Source organism: Triplophysa dalaica, chromosome 20 (genome assembly GCF_015846415.1).
Source record: "Triplophysa dalaica isolate WHDGS20190420 chromosome 20, ASM1584641v1, whole genome shotgun sequence".
Taxonomy (NCBI): domain Eukaryota; kingdom Metazoa; phylum Chordata; class Actinopteri; order Cypriniformes; family Nemacheilidae; genus Triplophysa; species Triplophysa dalaica.
The window spans coordinates 4,335,055-4,348,593 of NC_079561.1; the positions used below are offsets into that span (position 1 = coordinate 4,335,055).

A 13,539-nucleotide genomic window follows, 5' to 3' on the forward strand; every position below is an offset into this window, starting at 1 on the left:
CGAGTTGTACCAAATCTGTATAAATGTATTTTATAGAACACAGAAAAAGATATTTGGAAGAATGCTTATATTCAAACAGATCTTGCCCCCCATTGACTACCATAGTAGGAAAAAATACAATGGTAGTCAAAAGTGCCCCAGAACGGTTTGCTGTCCTACACTCTTCAGAATGTCTTCTTTTGTGTTCAACAGAATTAAAGAAAATGATAAAGTAATTTTCCAACTATGCGAGATCTGTTTGGTTATAAGCATTCTTCCAAATATATATACTGTCTCTTTAAAATTGCAGCGAGAGTAAATTATGAAAGAATTTTCATTTTTGGATGAACTATCACTTTAAGAGCTTAGGTCCCATTACATACACAGACATCTGTCAAAGACATCTCTTCTTTAAAAACTTTTCCATCAACTCCAAGGTCGTGGGTTCTTTTGCAGGGTTGCACATACTTGAATTTTTTTTTATAGGATAATGCAATGTAAGTCACTTTGGATATGGATAAAAGCGTATGCCAAATGCATAAATGTAAATGTACTTTTCTTGCCTTCTTATTTGTCATTAAAGTGACATTATATTTGTCATTAGGTTCTCAAGATCTGATGTTTGTTTGACCAATTAGTCATTTCAGTCTAATCACAAGTTGTAGTCATTGGTCAGTGTAACATGACATCATCAGGAATTGTTCATTTTCTCGCCCATGTGTCATGTCTGTGGAAGGCAGTGTCTTTACTCGTTCATTCAGCGTTATGTGGGAGACATGTGTTGGTATTCAGCTTAGTATCAGTAACGTTTAGTGTGTGGGCCACACTCTCAAACAGATTGTTCGTGGCCGTGTTCCACTCCAGGCTGCTTATCAAGAAAACCGTAACTTGAATAACACAACATTTATGACCGTATGATGATATACCATAAATTATGATGTATGTCAACTGAGGACTATTGTGATACATATTTGTGGTGCACGTCATTTAAGATGATGGAGAGAGATTGACAAGGACAACAGAACGTAACACCGTGTTTACACCGGACGCGACCAGCACGACGCAACACAAAAAAGAACCCATTATAATATAAAATTTTGTCCACACTGGATGCTGCTGTCGTGTCCGTTGTAGTCACGGTGTAAGGGAATATTTCACCCAATTTCAGTATTTGCATGCCATTCCTAACCTGTATCTTATTTTGTGTATTTGGAACATCAAATGATTAAAAATATGATATTTCGGCTCAATTCACATTTCACTTCTAAAAAAGCGCAGAAAATGCAAGCTGCACTGCGTTCTCCATTTTTTCAAAGCGCTTGGACTTTGTCCTCTCCTGGCGTCTGTCGTCACTAAGCAGCCATGGGCCGCGATAGCCGTTGAGATGAGGAAGTATAAACAAAGATATATGGATTATATGCACTAAAAATACTTTGCAATAACTCTACTACTAGATTAAGTTATGCTGTGATCATCTGTGTCTCCATTTTCATTGAGATTGTCTATATTGCCTGGTTGGTTCTTGTCACATGACCTGCGGTGCGCTTGCGCCTTTCTGAAAAGTTGAGATTTTTTCATGTCGATGCGGCGTCGACGCACCTGAACAAAAGAGCGCCCCCTATTTACGCGCGTCTGCCTTTAAAATAACGAATATGCTTGAGGAAAAGACGCAAAATGTGAATCAGGCCTTACACAGCTTTTTCATGGTACAGTACATTTATGGTGTTTTTTTATGGGATATGACAGATGCACTGTAGTTGAAAGCTTAATTAAGATTCTCAAATTTTCTACATTTGTGATCTACAAAAAACAGGGTGGAATTGTAGGGCAAGAAGTTACATTTCTCCCAATGTACATTCTGTCCCCTAAAGCACCGATTTGCATGTGCTCTAGTTCAGAGGCCTTTGACTTTTGGGACTGTGTGAAAATGACATGAAAGATCTTGCAACTGTGTGTTTAGTGGAGGGGTTTAGTGTCCCATGGCCAGGTGAGTGATCTAGAGTGTTTGGCCAATTGGAGGGTGCTGGCAGTCTCCCTCACCCTCCTCCACCCACAGGAGCAGCTGTCGATTTAGGCTGTCGCCTCTCCAGACTGTCACCTCCCCACCGATGTGACACACCCTTACATGTGTGCGCTGTTTGTGGTGTATCTCCTTCTCTCTGGTACTGTATGTCCATGATGTTGTATAGAAAGTGCTTTGGTCGCCATGATGTTTTGTGTCCTTCTTTTACCTTTTGACCTATGTCTGAATTCCACAAGGGCACGCGTCGACCTGGAGATAAACATGGAGGCTAGAAATGTGTCTTTTTGTACGGTTGGAAATCTGCAAATGCCTGGCCTTACCATTATAGGGAAATCGTATGTATGTATTGCAGTCATACACTTATTCTCTTTCATTGTCATTGTGTCATTAAGACTTTTCATTTGGAATTTGGTTGAATAGAAATAATTGAGACTGTCCTGATGTAATGCTACAATACAGCTCACTTTCTCACAAACTTGCTCTGACAGTTGGTCATTTGGCCGTATCAAAGATAAAATATCACAATAGTTTGAAATATAGATGTTTTCAAGCCACGACACAATACGGCGCACTGCCAGGGATAACTACAAAAGAAAAGTAACCGGACGAATTATCTCCTAAATAATGACCTAATTCTACTGACAATAAACACCATTTAGTAGACCCCAACCTTTTAGTTCAGATTCAGCTGAAACCTTCGTGTCCCCATTTGAGCAGCTTTTTCAGAGAGGAGAAACGCACACGATCTGTGTATCTGTTAGGAAGCATCACCTCATGGGTTCCTTGTACGAATGAATGTCTCCTGATCTATTGCATTTCAGGAATAACGTGATAACCGTGATAGTCAAAATCCTTTAATCTAAAATAACACGTATTACTCTTTTGATTGAAGTGATCATATAATTACAGTCCTTCTGTATGTGCTAATGCTTGTAGCCGTCGCAGTCAAACCAGTGCTGTGATATGTGAGTCATGTTAAGGTGTTTCAGGAAGTGGAACGCTGCTTGAATCTGCTTTCGAATGTGTGCCACTCTTTGTTTTACCATCTTAACATCGGAAAGCTAAACAATAAAAAAATACTCAAACTCTTGGTGACGTCGGTCTGAAGAACTTTAGCTCTGTAATCTCTCCTAAATAGTGTATTGTTCTACACTCCAAAGCTAAAAAAGGCCTCCTGCACGATCAGCGTCTTGACTGCCATGCCAGTTTACTTGAACTTAATATAGTCAGTCTTTAGATCAGTTGGTTTCACTCCAGCATGTGATGCAGAGCTAATGTGTGAAATCTGTTAGTTTTGATTGTTGATATAAAGAGGATTTGAGTCTGCTGTATGGAGTCTGGTGTATGGCTGTGTTTACTGATGAAAGGGGCATGTTATTGCCAGTTGCTTCCTATCTAGGACACAGAGTGACCGAAAACGGACTGAACACTGTGGTCCGAGTCATTTCTGTGCTCTGTCACTCCCTCTCTTTCTCAGGCTCAGAATCTATTGACCATTAAGAGACACCACTGACAGTTTTTTTTAAGCGTTATATCCTTTCTCAATGCAATCAAATGGTTTCCAAGCAAGTGTTTTGTTTGTTTTTCTGTGTCTTTGGCGTGTTATAAGTTGCCCATTCATGTGTTAGACAGGTAAAATTGCAAAAATGTAAGTGTCGGGACAAAATATGCATTCTGTCTAAAAGCCAATGCTCACCCAGACCTCTTGTAACCACACCCCCGCAATTCTACGTCAGTTCGTGGTATGATTTGACTAAGACCGGCCAAGTTATTACGCAAGTATGGTGGGCGTATCTGTCAGTACAATTGCTTTGGAACCTGATGTTCCAAATATGGTAAGAGGCGTTACATTTCAGACACGCGCTTGCAGTATTCGACCAATCACTACGCACATGTTAACTGGCCAATCATAGCACACCTCGCTTTTCAGAGCGATGAACTTTGTAAAATATCCGCCCGTTTCAGAGAGCGGCGGGGAAAAGAGGAGATACAAACATGCACGGTTTTTGAACTTTTAGTTGTGTTACACAGTGCATTACGTCTAAAACTAACAATAATATTTGTTTTAGCCGTGTAATACATTTGCACTAATTCTTAATACTGTAATGTGAAAAGTAGTTCACATTTTCTCGTTGCAAGTAAATAAAACAAAAAATCTTTGATGAATTTGTTTTTTTTAACCTTTTTTAAACCATTTTTAATGTTTAAAACAGTGATATAATTTTTTTTGCATAAACATTTTTATGAAAATTATGTCAAGACAAATGTAAAGGTTATCTTGGGGGACATCAGCATTCTATAGTCATTATTTGTGTGACTGAGGCTATTTACGTACCCTTAACCACATGAGAAGACTTTTAAAGATCCCACCAATGTTATTGTGAAGAAATACACTTGTGGTTAATTTGTTTGGTGTGAACTTGCAGTACAAGTTTGTTCTGAGAAGGTTGAGCACCATTTGCTATCAGCATCAGATCATGGTTTGATATCTTCTTGTCTAATGCAATGAAATTCCTAGTGTGCCTTTAAATTGAGCTTTGTGAGACCGTTGAATGTGTCACGGACGGTGCAATCGAGGTTTGCCAGCTTGTCAAACATAACCTTTAATCCATCTGCAGAATAGACCTCATGGGAATGGAATACAAAGGTGCAGCGTATTTATACCGAGCGCTGTGCTTGGACAGATGGGACATGATCAGATGTCCCGACACAGATTCCCTTTCCCTCAAACAAAAGCCCTGGGCCTCTTCTTCTGGTACTGGGCCCACTGGGTCTGCTCCCTCAGCGTGGGTTGTATAAGGGACCAGTCCAAGCTGCACTGTTGTGAATAGTTAATGTCGCATAGCTGTGGTCTTACAGGGAGGCGAGCTTGAATTATTAACATGCCTTCACGAAATACCATGAGGCTTTGCTTGTACCTGCTGTTATTGGCCTGTGTACAGGGGAACGATCCGTCACACTTCTCCATGAGTAAAAGTTAGTGTTGTGGTGTTAGGATTCTTGTGCTGCCATGGGAACATAAATAACTTCCAACACAATATGCCATCTATGAACAGGATGTGGTGTCCTAATATTGCATTATCATATCGTGGAAAACAAGATTTTCCTTGTTCATTTGAGATGAGCTTAGTCAAAGCTGGGACCTATCAGTTAGCACACATGCTCTGACAAGTTGAGTGTAGCGAGGAAGGCGTGGCGAGAGCCGTCAGACAGAGGGGCGGGGCCGGTGGCGTGAGTGATAATGGCTATCAGCTGTGCGCACACCGGCTCCGCATTTCTGACGGTGGAGATAGGAAGCATAAAAGAACGAGCTGACAGAAGGTACGAGGAGAGAGGACCGGGCCCGAACTTATGTTATGTTTGTATTTATATTTATGTTCATGTTCATGTTTTATGTTCGCCGGCGGTTGGCCGCGAGGGGCCGCCGGCTACTATTACTTTAATAAATGTTTGTATAAATGTTTGCCGATTCCCGCCTCCTTCCTTCCACGTCTTGAGACGTATTACATTGAGCTATGGCGGTCATGCAGGCGATGTGTGTTTGAATCTGGCTTGTGACAGTTTTTGATTCTGTTCCCATCCTTGTGTATCATTTTCTGTAAACAGTTCTGATTAATAAACAGTTAATATAGTTTCTAGATCTGTAATACTCTTAACAAAAATATTCAATTTTGATTGAGATTTACCGTTAAAAAGGGTAATCCAGAACCGGAATGGTTGCGATTTCACAACCAAATTAAAATTAAAATGTTTCAGGACGCAGAAACTCCCTCGTGGCCCTTTGCATTTAGTTGTCATAAAGAGTTTAGTACTCAGTCTCAGCTCATTCTTCCATCCCACTGCATTCTTTTGGTTTTCATCCAAATTTCCGTGGAAGTTTGATTCTGGCCTCAGTTGTGGCGCTGTTTCCAAACCTCATCCTTGTTTACAGCTTTTATTCAAAGCACCCGAGACACTCCTGTTTTTGTATCTCTTCTGTCTACGTTTACCTCCAGGGAAGATCGTTTCTCACACATTTAGATGGTGAGAACCAGTTTCCCCTGCGTTTGTCCTGTTGTGTTTGCTTGATTTGCACACATGTCTGGTGGGGATTGTGCTTTGCACTCTTCTCTCAGTTATGTCATGTAAGAAACACATTTTTGTCCTATTAAAGCCCAATAAAAATGGTTGTGATTCACTCTCGTGCTGATCCAAACTTGCTTTACGTTTTTTTGACTGAAAAGTGGTTGTAGCTTTCGAAGAATCAACTTAGCTTTCATGGTAAGGCATACGGGTCAGTAAACAATGAGTTTTTAAGTGTGATTTTTGCTCTTGATGCCTGACGTGAGCTTCAGTGGTTGTTTTGCTGCTATTGCTCAACCCCACTGTTGTCCTAAAGGTCTAAAGCTTGAGGGTTGAAGTGAGTGTGGGATGGCAAGTGCTGACAGCTCCCTTCAGAAGTCCCACATCACAATCACTGACATCAGGTTTCGGTCAGGTCTTTTTAACTGTTTGTTTAACTCTAGATGGCTGATGTCTTTTACTGTCGTGATAGATGTGTAGAGGAGGTTCTAGATCTGTGGAAATGTTTTAATAATCTTGATGCTCCTTTCGAGTATTTGTATTTGTTGAATATTATGTTAATATTATATAGTTTTAAATGGATGGTTGAGCACTGTAGGTTTTTCACATTCTGTCTATATATATTCTTTCAGCATACTAGAATGTTGTGATTGGTTTTCCAGACATTTTGATAAGGTGCACCGCCTTGTGTGGTTTTTAACATGTTCTGCACTGTAAAGTCGGATGAGTTGGCAATACTCAAAAAACTTGTAGCCTAAAATGTTTAGAATTTTCGAGATTCTTGGTTTAAGCAAGTAGAACTTTCAAATTTTCTGATCACTGCTAAACAGTTATTTTGATTACTGTTAAATTAATGCGCTTAATACGTCTTAGAAAGTGTGACTAAAAAATTTAATTCATCGTTCCCTTGTTATTAAGTAAACAGAGCTAAAAAAATTACAAAGTTGTATTTAAGTTAACTATACAATTTTTTTTTTCTGTTTCTATATTTGACATATTTCTTAGTCTCATCAGACACATTGACTTATGCAACCCATAATGAGCAAGAAGAGACTGATCTCAGAACTGGCCCACTTGTGACATATCACATGTTTCAGGTTTCACGTAGCTTCCCACAGCCTAAGCCCACGCAACACTCTTCTGAACAAAGGTAACAACAAAACTTAAAAATAATATCTCAAACTCTTCTAAATGTGCAAGATAAGTGAACATAACAAGTCTTTAACTTTACTTAAAAATACATAAAATAATAATATTTTAAAATTAACTGTCCTAATGCAGTCTGACGCAAAGCACAAAAAATTGTTCAATTAACGGCTTTAAAGAGTACATAACAAGCGATCATGAAAATTACATTTCATGCAGTGTGTAATTTTGCTGGTGAATGCAAGCAGTCTGCCAAGTTGTAAATCCGAAGGTAAATGAATAACAAAGTTATTGGCTTGCAAAAAGGGAGTCGACTCTGAATCACGCCAACGGGTCTTCCCTAGTCCGATTTGCGAACCGCCACGTATTTACATCACTACATTTAGTGCCCGCCTACGTTTAGCTAGGATTTCCAGGCGAAAACGTCATTCTTCTCCCCCAAAGACTACAGCTCGTGAGCCTCATTCACTGTAGACAAATCACAGCAGACTAGACCATCTGACCAATCACATCAGACTAGGCTAGCAGAAAGGATGGGATTAGACCGATGAATTGCGAACGAATCATTTGAGAGTCAGTCAAGAAGTTAGATAAGAATAACTTAAAACGAAATAATTCTGTTTTTACACCTTTGTACATTAACTTGTTGTTGGACACTCCATTAACCAAAGTACGACCTTAAACATCCCTAGTTATGTACTCTTTAAATTAAGTAAATTGAACAAGAAGCAAGTTTGAGTCAAAACTTCAAGTTAATAAAAATAAGCATTATACGTTATTTAAAAGTAAAACTCAAAAACTTTATAATAAAATTAAGTTTACATTACTTCATTCGTTTGATTATTTTGAGTATTTGGGTTTACAGTGTGGATGTTTCTTTCAATGCAGTTTTATAGTACAATGCAAAATTTATTTGACAGAATATTGACTTATTAAAAAACAGATTATGTGTAATATTCATTGAGGAGGCTGTTGGTAAATTGTGAAATAGACCTGTTAGCATCATTTTCCACATGACTAGTTAACCACTAGTCATCCAGATGGAGATATAGGTCTGTCACTAGTTTTTTGTTCTGTTAAATGACCCAGTCAAGAGTGAGTCATACACTTCAGTTCCCTTTTGTCTTGTCCTGTCTTCTCTGGGTTCAAACTGTTTTTAAGATGAATCTTGCCCAAGAGCTATGAAGAACAGATTTGAGGAATAGTCTGCAGATAAAAATTATTCTCTTATGTTTTAACAAAAGTGAAACTCTAATAATTTATCCCAGATCTTCCTAATTTCCTCACTCTGTGTTATTGTGTTTGGTTCGGGACTGCTGAATGAGATTATGAGGGATCGATTGTTGATGCAGGGTGTCGCCGCTGTGAAGCATTGTAAGTGCAGCTACACATGGTCTAATTTTAAAACCAAGTGTGACCTCATGAGCCACAGAGGGACTCTGAAGATGTTATCACATCTCAAGAAAAATGTTTTACCTGTTTGTGAAATGTTCCTTGTGTGATTGTCCTTGAGTCATCTGTGAAAGTTAATTTTTGAAAGTTTGACTTTGTAGTCTTATATCAAAACTTGCTGCACAATTAAAGACGTTTTTTAGATGACATCATCAAAGCCACATAAGCAATTGGATAGTGATGCTCAAGGTGTGGGGATTCCCTATCTCGCACCTACGCAACGGTGTGAAAGGAAGGTGTGAATGTGTATGAAAGTCACAAGTTTTTTTATTTACCAAGACGACAGGAGAACAAAAGCCGAAGATATTTCGCTGTGTGGTTGAACTAGAGCCCTTCATTCTGTCAGCGCCTGATATATTTTGACATTCGATAGCGTCACATAGCTGTTAAATATAAGAGGCTGTCATGTGATCAATCATTTCATACAAACTCAGCATTAAATTTGAAACATTTCATATGAAATGTGGGCCAATCAATCACTTGTTTATCTTTGCTTTGTCATTTCCTGTTAGCTCATCACAGCCTGTCCCATGGCTCACTTAGCGATCTGACAGTCAGGTTTACGTGTGGAATGACTCATCCACTCATGTGGATTTCTCCTTCGAGTGATCACAGGTTAAATGCAAGAAATGAATGAGAATCTCTTTCGCAACTAAACTCTTCCTCCCCCTCCGCTCCCAGCGGCACACCCTGTAGCTCAGGGACTTGTTCCATGTTTCCAACGTGCCGGATGGAGACTGATGCGTCACACCTCGACAGCTCAACCAGTCCCGTACCGCTCTTTTGATGTAATGATCAGCCAATCTTTGCCTGTATCATTGTGCATTTACAGTCTGGATGACTATGTAAACATATCCTGAAAGCAGGGCTTTCCCCTCTTGGTCACGTTTAATCAGCTATTTTCTTTCAGGGCCGGCCTCAATGATGTCAGAGTTTTCCAAGCAAACAGTTGGGAGTTTGAGAATAGCAATGCTGTTGGGACGCTGTTGGTTTGAAGCCTGAAGTCCAGTCTCTTCCCCCTACAGTGCGATATGGGAGTCTGTTTGCACTTTTTGATAAATGTTCTGCATTTATATTGGGCAGTACATGCTCATGATGTAAGAGCGTGTTTATGTGATACAGATTTTCTTTTTGTTGTTGTGGTTTCAGAGGTTGAGTTGTGTAATGGAGAGTTTTACTTTTTGTGTAAAGTCAATTTCAACTTGACTGTTTGCTAACTTTGTAGAGTTAAACATTGAACACAAGTATGTAGTGTAATCCTTACTAATGCGTTTCAGAGAGTTGCTGTCATAAGTCAGCCACAGTTCTTCAGTAATCCAAGCCAGAAACACATTCTTTGTAGTACGCAAATGCTTGGCATAGTTTTTTGTCATTTATTTTATAAGAATATAACTATGGATTTCTCAGTTATTATGACACGTCAAATGATCAAAATGTTGACCAATCAGCCTCTGCCTATCCAGAGAAGAGTAACATGTGCCAGTGGTGTGTTTGTTTTTGTATGTGAGTGAGAGGTGTATTATCATCAGCTTTGCTTGATTTTAACCGGTCTGTGTCGAATGTGTTGCCCAACTGTAGTGCCGGCCCACCGGACAGGTTTTTCTCTGTGTAATTGTAATAATATCTGACCACTCTGACTCAGCTGCGCAGTGTTGATTCTAGTGTATCTCATGCCAGACGCCGTATCAGAAACGAAGCCCTCCAGACATGCAGATGCGACATGAATCTAACTAATCATTTTTTTTATTTTTAGAAGATCTAGATTCATACATGTACAGACACATAGGTGCCTGGCACAATGTTTCTTCTCTACTTACTTAAACAAGCAGTGATCAAACATATTTGTCGGTGAACATCGAAATATTGACTTGTGATGTCATTTTGGTTTGGATTTTGATAAGAAATAAAATAAATATTCAGATATATTCGAAGACCATGCACGTCCGTTCTTGTGTATAAGGAATGGGTGACATGGTGTGACACTCAATTGTAAATTTTAAACATGAAATTAGATGTAATTTAGACTTTAAATACAGGTTACGTTTGATACTTTGGCTTGCCACTTCATGTCCAATGTAAAATCTGTGTCCTAAAGCAAAACCTGTAGTGATAAGGTGCGTGTAATATTATATGCTGTGGCCATATTTAAATTAGTATTTAAAATGCGATAACATAATCTCATAATCCGTTGAAAAACCTGAAATTTAGCTCAATGTGTGTCTCTGTATCTGTTGGCTCACCAGTGCTGAGACTCGCCTCTTTTGTGTACTCTATGTATGCGTACATGCATCTGACGTTAGCTTCAGGGCAGAGAAACTTTCTGGATTTGTGGTATACTTTTCCCGTGACAATGAAAGAGGATTTACTGGGTCACGGAGATCCTTACTATGACTCTTAGCATCTGACCTTGACCCTTTAGATGACCCCAGTGGAACCTGGATGAACCTCACAATGTCTCAGTCATCTGCTGTATGAATCATCCATGACACGTGGTGAGGACATGAATGTGGCATTGTTTAATTGCTTTTTTTCTGTTTTGTTGTGAATATAATGCACTATGACTGCCGTGAGAGCGTCCCAGAAAACCGACGTGAAACTGAGCAAGTTTGGCAGAGGTTTCAAAAGCGGGATCTTTTCTAGTCTCTATTGAATCTGCGGTTTGGGGAACAAGCTCATGTTTTTATCCGTGTGAATTTAAGACAAGGGAATCGCGCTGACCCTCGGCAGTTTAGCTCCAGTTCAGGCTTGTCTGTTTCTCTCACGGTCCTAGAAAACGGAGTCATCCCCCGGGGTCCCTGTTAATCTGCATTAAAAACACCATACATGAACATGCACGAACAAGTACGCGTACACAGGTTCTCGCTCACATGTTGTTGAAGTCTTCCAATGCCACACCCTTAAATGGCCTGTTCATTAGCTGCTCTGAGAGCTTACTGAGATGCAGTGTCCTGATTTAGCCGGTTAAATGAGGCTGGTGTCCCAAAGGGTCATCTCTGTAATAGACTGGAACATGCAGACGCATGGATGTATTATTACTGAATGCTCAGTAACGCGCTTAAAAAAATGATAATTTCCATTCATTTTACATGCTGCAGGAAAATTGTTAGTTACATACCTAGATACACATGTTAGTTAGTTGGTTAGTCTTTTCTTCTTGAGTGCCTTAGCTACTTAGCTGGCAGATGTCAATACAGGACACACAGCATATACATTATTTTAATAAATGAAAATAATTGCACTAAAAATTAATTGGTCAGGTGTTTTTTCTGTTGTACTTAAGGTGAAGAATTATCCTATATGACTCAAATTCAATGCCAATTATATGTAACAACAACAGTGTACTGAAATGCAGATCCCATGTCTAACTTTTCAGCCCACAATAGCAAAGCTCATTCAGAAATCTTGCATTCTCTGTGGTTCAGTTTGAATGATTCAATGATCTCTTGTATTCGCTAGTGACTGAAAAGTTCAATAGTTTAAATTAATCTGTTCAAATGAGTCATTCTTGTGCGAGTCGTTCTGAACGGAATGTTCGTTCATACTGGCAAACTCGCTGTGTACAGTATACGCTGATTCAACAATCCAACTGCACATCTATAGACATTACAATGATGTACGTCATGTTAATTTAAGAAAAATTAAGAAATTAAACGTACTTTGATGCAAAACAAACAGCCGTGGAACACAGGCTGGCTCTTGTTCTGCAACTCTTTTTAGCGCCTCAGTGTGCTGATAACGAAACAGCACCTTCGTTGTGGCTTAATGTGCAACTGCAGTTACAAATGACAGTCTGTTAAATGCACGCAGCATTTCTTGTGATGACTCCCTAGATAATTTTGGAGAGAGCCTGAGGCGGCACGACATTTGACGGAGGCGGCCGCCTCCAATTTCTCAATGCAGGAAAAACCCTGCCTGTGTGGCTTTATGAATTGTTTTGTAAATTGGTATAGTTCATTGTTACATTATTTCTCACATTCATTATATTAGTTATTAATAAAGAGAACAAAACAAATGTTTGTCACGTTTATTTTCAATTACATTCCATTACGTTAAATAAAATTACTTAATATATTTAAAACAAAACACTGATATATGTTACAATCATTTAATCAGTTTATTCTCAAAAAGTGGAAAATAACTGTCAACAAGAACAAACACAAGTGTTTTAACGTACACTTGTGGCATTAACGGTCACTCTCCTCCAGCTGATTCTAATCAGACAGTTGATTCGCATTGTATCATGGGAAATATGAGTGAGAATGCATTGTGGGTAAACAGTGTTGAACAAATGTAGAGAATGAGATGTTTACTCAGAATTGGGACAACACTACAAAATGGCGGACACCCGATACAGTGCAATATATAGGAGATAGTGGGCGAATTCAGACACAGCTAATGACTCTCAGTGAAAATAAATAACTTCCAAGCACTTTGTTGATGCTGTGTAAAGGTCTATCGAGACTACTGACTGTTTTTGATTTACGATGGGACGCTCCTCAAACTATGACAAATTCTTATCTGAAGGATCCTGTTTACAAATACAGTTTATCTGGGAGTGAATCATGATCCATTCACAACTGGCTTTTTTACTGTTTTGGCAAGCTGTTAAAAGTCTCCTCAAACTTTGTTGATTTAGAGGATTAGTGGCTGAATTCGCACATTGTTTAAATAGCAAATATTTATTAGGAGGTAATGCTAGATTGTTGGGTTGTGGGCTTGCTGCGACGGGTGAGGTTTTATTGAGCAGTCGATGGCCGTTGAACAGCCACTGTGTGTAAATATTGCAAGAAGGATCTGCATCTGTGAGCGCCGCAGTGATGGAGAGTATCAACTTGGTGACACAGCTCTTTAAACAGTGTGCTTTACAAGCCACCAGA

The 13,539-nt window shown here is 39.2% G+C and overlaps 1 protein-coding gene across 1 annotated transcript in view; it reads left to right on the plus strand.

Moving 5' to 3' along the window:
• Window positions 1–13,539, plus strand: part of dip2ba (disco-interacting protein 2 homolog Ba) — a 38,866-nt gene that overhangs the window by 1,293 nt on the left and 24,034 nt on the right. The window lies entirely within an intron of this gene.